The sequence below is a fragment of the Piliocolobus tephrosceles genome, chromosome 12 (genome assembly GCF_002776525.5).
Source record: "Piliocolobus tephrosceles isolate RC106 chromosome 12, ASM277652v3, whole genome shotgun sequence".
Taxonomy (NCBI): Eukaryota; Metazoa; Chordata; class Mammalia; order Primates; family Cercopithecidae; genus Piliocolobus; species Piliocolobus tephrosceles.
This window is the reverse complement of record NC_045445.1, coordinates 122,551,508-122,560,687: the sequence shown is the minus strand read 5'-3', so window position 1 is coordinate 122,560,687 and position 9,180 is coordinate 122,551,508.

The window sequence follows — 9,180 nt, the reverse complement described above, 5'->3', positions numbered from 1 at the left end:
CATAGTATAACTAAAGATTTGTCAATGTTATCTTTCAAAAAAATCAAATCTTAGTTTTGCTTGGGTCCATGGGGGCAGACCTGGACTCTTATTTGCTGGAGCCTAAGGCTATGGTGGCTGGCCTGGCACTGGGGAAAGCACAAAGCCTTGCTCCATTGGGATTGGCCCAAAGCCTGACTCTGCAGGAGCAGGCTGGAGCTGGGGTGGGCTTGGAGTCTGGATTTATGGGGGTATTCCTAGTGCCTGTGGTATGGACCAGATGTTTTTTGTCTCAACTAGTCAACTCTGCTGTTGCAGTGCAACAGGAGCCTCAGACATTATGTGAACAAATAAGTATGGCTGTGTTCCCATAAACCTTTGTGTGCATAAGCAAGTGGCAGGCTGGATTTGACCCATGGGTTATAGTTTGACCATCCTCATAGTATACTTAATAAAAATTTAAACACATGGCAGTTAATAGTTATTTCCATTTGATTTGCTAATTTCAAAAGATGTTTCATACACATTCCATGTTATATTTACAGATACTCTGATTATGTCATGAATATAATGATGAAATGTTGCAAAGTGTGTTTGAAGGAATAAGTGGAGAAACAAGTTTCATATATGGAACAGATACAGTGTTCCATATATGGAAGTACCTGCATCCATTAAGTGGATACTTAATGAGCAAGAAGGTCCCTTTAAGTTCTTATTTTTATCACTCAGCTAAAATAACAACTTCTCAATGACACAGACTCTTGAGGCATTTGACTTATACCATGAGCAACCGTTTTTCTTTCTCCAAACCCAGTAAGTTTGGACTCATGATTGTTTCCACTTGTCTAGAGAACATTATTGGTCAAACTACAAGTTGGTTGGAAAAATACCAGATATTAACTTTTTAATTAATATCTGACAAGATAACAATTTCTTATATTTATGTAGAATTTTTCAAGTTTACAAAGTTATTTCATATAGATGATTTTATTTTATCCTCAAATATCCAGCAAAGGGAACAAAAAATGAAAAATAATAAGACGTTGCATTTTTATTTCCCCCCCTTACCTCAAAGAGTTATAGATTTGGATAAAATAAATAGAAAAAAGAATAAAAATGCCCACTCAATATTGTTTTTTATCTGCTCAGGAGAATTTATAGTAATACCGATGGCTTCTAGATGAAAAGCAAAAAAAAAAAAAAAAAAAGATCTGCTTAGGGCAGAACCAAGTCGCTGACTTGTCACTCTAGCATGCCATTCTAATCTAAGTAGGATTCAACTTCTGACCTGTGAGAAAGAGGTCTCAAAGTTTTTGATGAAAGTTATTTTCAGTAGCATCCAATTTAGGAGCTGCTGAAACAAATCCGAACTGACAATTGGAAAAAAACCCATATAAGAACCCATCAATAAAAAGGTAAAGAAAATACAGGGATGGAAGGGTTTCTAAATTGGTTAGTCATGGAAGATCAAGGCTGATAGCTCTTTTCAGATCTATAATAGATATTAAACAACATTTTAAGGATAAACCTTGTGTTACTTTTCCTTTCAGTCATTTAAAATCACACACACACACACTCACACACACTTACTGAATACTTGGAATACATGAATGAATACACCTGAATAATTGGAAACATGATTGAATAGATAGAAAATAAAATGTAGTATGCAATAATTTGCTCCTGTAGAGAAAGGTGTAAAAATTCATGTAATGAAAAACCTGCATGAATCAGGAAGACTATGACTTATTTTGATGTCAGTTTCTGACTCTGCAGAAGTCGCCAGATTAGAAAGTGATGCTGTAATCACAGAACTCAACCAATTGGATCCATGAGCCAGTGAGTAGAAATCTAGAGCAGAAATCTCAAGGCTAAGAATCACCTTAAGAATTGGAAGAGCTCTAAAAGTCCTCTTGATTTATCAAATGTCAGAAAAATGATAGTAAAAATTTTTTTATTTCCTTCAAAACACATAAATTAAATGATGCAAATTACTGGCCTTTGTTAATAAAGAAAAACGTGCCTGTTGATGGCAACCATACAAAAGAGGTAAAAATAATGAACTCCAATGTGAAATTCACAGTAAGGAAAGTGGAGGTTGAGAGCTGAAAAATTACTGATGGTGTTCTGATACAGACCCAGGGAAAGTTAGGAAGGAAGTCTCAAATAATGAAGGGGGGCACCACCTGATGGGAAACCTATAGCAAGTGGGAATAAGAGGCTAATAGGAGAGGACAAGTAGTGCCAAAGTAATGGATTCATAAATTACTGAATGCGTTAGTAGAAGAAAACTGAGAATGAGTGTGGGCCTAGCAAGTGGGAACAGATGCAAGAAGAAAAAATGAAAAGCAAATAAATGGAAGGATTGAGAGAACCCAAACCAAATATGTTAGATATATTCAATGAATTGTTTTTTATGGAAAACAAATATTTTGCAAAATCTTACTGCAAAAAATATCCCATTTTATCATATTTTCCTTGCTGTTGTGAAACCATGTATATAGATTTAGTATGATTGCTAATAAGAACAACTAAGGTTTATTGAGCACTTACCATGTGGCAGATAAATTCATTTGTTAGTATTAATTTGTATTGTAATCACATGGGCAGGTATGTTATTTCCTTATCTTATAAATAAAGAAACTGGGACGCAGTTCTTTAACTTTTTCAAGGCTGTTTTTAAACCAGGAGTCCTGGTTTCAGAGACTCCATACTATTAACTTACACTTTATCTTGGCTCTTTGTTTGTTTGTTTGTTTTTTTAGAAGTGCAGAATTGTTGTTTCAACTTTCGTTTAAAATGTCAGGGTGAACAAGCATTTACTTCCTGTTTCCCTGAAATCCCTGTAAAATAAGAATAGAGAGATACAAAATAAGATAAGACCACAAAGACAAACAGAATAGTGGAGAACATACAAGAACATGTTGGCAGCTGGAAAGCAGGATGATTGGTAACTGACTTAATTTGTGTTAATTAGCCTGATTTAATCTTTCCACAATGTGTACATATGTAAGAACACCACAATGTAACCCTTAGATATATACAATTATTACTTGTCAATTAAAAATATATCTTAAACAAAAGCAAAGAAAGAGAGTGCAAGAGCACCGAATCCTTATTTGGCAAAGGGGGAAGGTGATAAACATATTTATACCTCTGGATCCCCAAAAATCAGGATTAGTGACACCTCTGAAAAGAGTGAAGGAAGAGTTGAAAAACAGAACAGGATCTAATTCTGTTTGAGAAGCAGTTAGATCCCCCATGCCCATCTTCTATCTTGATAGAATTCTGGAGTTTTATTCTTAGAAGTAAAGAAGACCACCCTCATTTTTCTCATCAGGGGAGTTTGGTTAAATTTCTTAGTCTACCATTACCTGGAAGAGAAACTTACGGTCTATTACTAACAGAACAACCAGACAGATCTTGAGAAAGTGACTTCCCACATAACCAGAAGTGAGAGCCAAAGTGTTTAGAATAATCTACACTACATGATCTGTCCCCTATCCTCTCCAGCCCACCTTCACTCCACATCCTAACTCCCACCCTGGCTCCAGAATTTCTTCTTTGATATTACCTGTTACGTCCCTTACTCATTCCATTCTAGTCACAGGAGACTTCTTGTTCTTCCTTAAGCATGGAGACCGTTCCCTCCTTGTGTCATTTACTTGGTCTCTTTTCTCTACCTGGATATTTTTGCTTCCCTTAGACATCTGTAAGGCTCATTTCCTCACTTCCATAATATATTTAATCAAATTTCGTCTTTTCAGGAAGGCTTTCCCTGACCAATAAATAGATCTAAAATTGCAACTTTTCCCAACAGTCTGTTGTCAGGCCTCTGAGCCCAAGCTAAGCCATCATATCCCCTGTGACCTGCAGGAATACATCCAGATGGCCTGAAGCAAGTGAAGAATCACAAGAGAAGTGAAAATGGCCGATTCCTGCCTTAAGTGATGACATTACTTTGTGAAATTCCTTCTCCTGGCTTAGAAGCTCCCCCACTGAACACCTCGTGACCCCTGCCCCTGCCCACCAGAGAACAACCCCCTTGGACTGTAATTTTCCACTACTTACCCAAATCCTATAAAATGGCCCCACCCCCATCTGTCTCCCTTCCCTGACTCTCTTTCTGGACTCAGCCCGCCTCCACCCAGGTGATTAAAAAGTTTTATTGCTCACACAAAGGCTGTTTGGTGGTCTCTTCACACGGAGGTGCATGACATCCATATCCTTTCTTATTTATTCTTTAATTTAGCATCCTATTTAACCACCCTGTACCTTAGATTCCTTACACGTAAAAAAGGAAAATAACAAGATCTACTTCATGTATCTTGTTTATTGTTTGTCTAACATCCTATACATTTTACTTTACTTATCCTTTTGTTTGTTTACCCAATAGAATGTCAGCTCCGCCAGGACAGAGATTTTTACATTTGCTTTTTTCACTCTTGTACCTTATAGCATTTACAACAGTGCCTGATATATAGGAATTGCTCAACAGTTGTTGATATATGAATGAAAGGATTATAATATAACGTTGAGGAAATTTCTAGGGAAGCAGGGTGAAAAGATTAAGTGAAAGAAATTAGGAGACAAGGAGATGAGAAAATTTCAGGTCAAATCAAAGAGGATGATAACTCCTATTATTCAAACAGTAGGAGTTTAAGAAAGAGAAAATGGAAAACAGGGGATGATATATAGGAGATAAGTAACTCAAGAAAATGTGCCAGAACATAAGTTTCCAGTTTGAAACAGTTCACTAAGTACTTAGGTCAGTGGTTGAAATTAGATCCACATCAAATAGCATCATTAAGACATTTCAGAATACCAGAGACAAAGACAGATCTTTTGAAGTATGCAAAGAGAAAAAAATCAAATTATGCACAAAGGATCAGTAATCATAATGTCCTCAGACTTTTCACAATAATACTGGAAGTTAGAAGTCATACCTTCAAACTTCAGGGAGAAAACGAAAATAAGCTTAAAATTCGATGCCATGTCAAGCTGATAATTAAATGTGAGTCTGTAATCAAGATATTTTCAGATAGCCTGGGCATTATAATATTTACTTCTCGTGCATCATTTTTCAGAAAGTTGGTAGACAAAATTTCACAATATAAGATAATAAACATAGAAAATATAGAATAAATGTGACTTAAAAATGAGATTCAACATGAGAGAGCTGAAGGGAATCTCCAGGAGCATGGGCATGCAGTATACCTGGAGAGCAACCAGTTCAGACTAGGGCGGGTCAGAAGCTTTTAGAGTGATGTCTCCATGTAAAGGAAACCGATAGATACTTGAAGTATTTAAGTTGTACATATTGAGAAGAGTTTTAATCAACTAAGGGAGAGTTTGGAGATAAATTAATGAGTAGTGTATGGAAAACTAAGAAAAAATGCAACACAATTATTAACTCTGAGAAGTAACCATAATATAGTCTATCATTCAGCTATGAACATCATTTATAAGTCAAAACATTGCAAATATTGATGATTGATATAACCAAAATTATGTTATGGGAGTGTTAGTATGATTGCATCTTGAAGGAGGTAGGGGGCAAGTCATCTAAATCCTTAGCTTTCATAGTGGGATATCAATAAACAATGTCTAAAATGAAAAAAAAAATTATATAGAAGTAACAAAATAAAACAGTATTTGGGTTTATGGAGCTGTTGAACTAAAAGGAAGAACCTGAGGCAAAAATAATGTAAGTAGAGAGTTTATTTGGGCCGAGCTTGAGGATTGCAACCTAGGAGCATAGATTCAAGTTGCCCTGAATAGACATTGATTAGCAACAGTTATAAGTGGATTTTTAAAGGCAATAAAAGGGGACAGGGAGTGGATTGATACAAAGTTGTTTGTCAGCAAATCTCATTGGTTTACAAAAAATAACATTGATTGATAATTGGCTATACGTTGTTAAGGTATAAATTGTGGGTTTTAGGTACATTATTAGGTTAATTTATAGCTACTTGTGGCAATAACAAGCAGTTTCAAGAGCTGACTACATAGCTCAAGAGGGGAGTAGGGCATGATTGCTGTCTGATTTGTCTCTCTGGGCCTGGTAATTAAAAGGACTTTACATTCTTCAGATGAAAGTGTTTTTTCTTTCTTAGAGTTAATTTAAGAGAAAGCTACAATTGTTGAGAGTGCTTGTCTCTGACTTGTGAAATGTACTGGGAGGAGAGGACTACTGTTTCTTTGTAATATGATTTTAAAAACTATTGGATCCTTTAAATTATGTGATGATGTATAACCTCAAAAAATGTAAAGACAATGTAACTGAAATATAAGGAATATTAGAACAAATATAAAGAAAAATAGATAATTGTTGTTTGTGTTATTACAGATTGAGCATTCTTAATCTGAAAATTTGAAATCCATAGTGCTCCAAAATCTGAAACGTTTTGAGCACCAACATGACACCACATGTAGGAAATTTCACGTGTGAATGCTTAAAACAAACTTTGTTTCATGCACAAAATTATTTAAAGTATTTTATAAAATTACCTTCAGGCTGTATGTATAAGGTATATATGAAACATAAATGAATTTTATGTTTAGTTTGGGGTTCCATCCCCAAGATATCTCATTATGTATATGTAAATATTCCCAAATCTGAAAAATCAGAAATCCAAAACACTTCTTGCCCCAAGCATTTCGGATAAGGAATGCTCAACCTGTAATTTGAAAATAAATTATGTTTCTTTGATAGTTCTACATGCCACAAAACCCTTTCTGATGCCAAACAAGCCCATGTCACTGTCGGCTCAGAGATGTGTGCTTTCAAGCTTAGCAGAGAACCTGCTTCCCACTTTTTCTGGATTATTTTCTAGGGATAAGGCAGATAAATGGCAGAAATTCTAAACTCTTAGATCTTGGCTGTGGTCCTATCTTCACATGACTCAAGGGCAGTCTTAGACAACTTTTATCAATCTTTAGCCTTCTTTTTCTCCTTTTTAAGGATCACCTACTTTAAAACTACTGAGATGTTTTAAAATCAACACTAAAAAATGAAATTGGGAGGCCTAGTGGATGGCACATATTTTGAAAAGGTTGGGAATGAATGGAGAAATTAAAGTGGCTATGTTTATAGAAACCATTTTCCCATCCATGAATTATATTTTATATGAAGCAATGTATGAGGCCGGTTTTTCAGGTAGCTATGAGTGTACTCATTGCAGAAACAGGTAGGTTCCAATTATCACAGTAATTGTAGACTTTGGATTGAAAGCATAATACAAATATCACTAGTGCCATTGACTACAGAAAAGTGTCATGGTTAGCACTAAATTGTGGCTTGAATTTTTTTCTTCAGATTTTCCAAGATTTATATGAATTTATTTTGTATCTCTGTCTTGCTGAATTTAAAATGAAGCTGACACACACTCCTCATTTTAAAATGTGTTATTGAAATATCTATCTCATGCTAGTCTGAGTGACTTTTTCAAGAGCCCCCAGGAAGTTATGGAAGGTACTATGATTTAGTTATAAGCTAAATTTTATGGAGACATTTTAAAAACATTTCTGACTACATTGATTCTGAATTATTCACCATTTATTTTCTCCAAGCCAATTTCGCAGTACCATGAAACATACATGGTCTTTGTTGCCTACACATTCTTTTGTAATAGGCAGTTTGGGGCTGATGTTGCATGTGCATATTTAACTTCACCTTGATCTCTTAATATAGCTGCAGTGATAAATCTGTAATTAGAATAACCTTTCTGTTTGTTAATTTAAGAGGCTAACATGGCATCCTGATTTTAATATTTACACTCCATCTACTTGATGTAGTTTAGAAATCAGAACACCATGAAAGATAGGACACAGAAGGTTAAAACAGAATCTAACCAAAGAAAGCAGAAGAGGTAAATAATGTCATGCAACAGAAATGAGCTGATTGTAGTATGGGAAACAGTGTGTTTCTAAAGTTTCTCAAATGTAAGGCTCCAAATGAAATAATTATTGGATAGTTTTTTTCTTGGCAGCCCAATGCCTACATATAAATCTACAGAGATGAAATTTTTCCCTAAGCAAAATTAGCTCTCCTGTAGGACAGGATATAAAGGAGCATGCAGAAATCTATTGTGTAGGAATAACATTAAGTCAACCTAGAACCAATATCTGGAATTATGATTTTATAGGACTGAGGCAGAAATTCTATTATTTAATGGGATGATTTTTATGTGTCCTTCCTATAAGAGGTGGAAGGAAGATTTATTCAATGAAAGCATTTTTTGAGGAGTTGGAAGAAGAGGATGTAGTAAATGTATTACAAGTATGATCACTAATTTGAGTAATAATAGGTGACTAAATATGGAGGCAGGTCTGGGTATTGTTTTTCTGGGCCAAGCTACAGAATGACATAAGCCTCAGGCTAGATCAGAATATGAGGTGTGCAAGTTTTGTGTGTGTACACACACATCTGTATGTGCTCATACACACATGCACACATATGTGCGTGTGCATACAAATATGGAGGATAAAGAAGACAGGGGAGAGCAGACACACATGAGTAACATTGTTTAACCCACCAAACAAGGCCGCTAGGATTTCAATATTTGTGGCCAGGACTTTCAGGCACTGAGATGGGTTATTAAACTTGCTTTTCATACTTTAATCCTAACTTTTTTCTATCATACTGAGCTTTCTTTTGACCATTTTAATATCCGAAATCAAGATATGTAAAGAGGATCTAGGAGAGCTGGGAGAGCAGACAGGAACAAGTTTTCTGGGAAGTGAGTAATAGAGTAGGAGTGGGATGCGTAGTGAGAATATCTTGATTCTGGATCAGTGGGATCTTCAAGTGAAAACTCTCATGTGCCTCGTTCCCTGTGGTGGGATTGGTCCCAGAATCAAGGCATGTGTGAACTGATGCAGATGGCTTTTGAGAGGCTCAGTGATGGTGAGATGTAGGGATCAAGGTGAGGAAAGATATGATTCACTGTCATAATCATACTCACATATTACAAGGTCCCCCTGGACCTTGTCTTTAAGATACTAACAATCGAACTTTTTCCATATGTATTAACTTACTATCTGTCTATATACATGTCTGCATTTTGGCTGGGTTCCCTAAGAGTTTGGTTTTTTAGGGGAAGGTCTGCAGTATCGCTCATATCTCAAACACTTACTCTATTTGCTAGGCTTTCCTGACAATTGTGGATGTTAGAAAATATTTCAGCCTTTTTTTGAGGG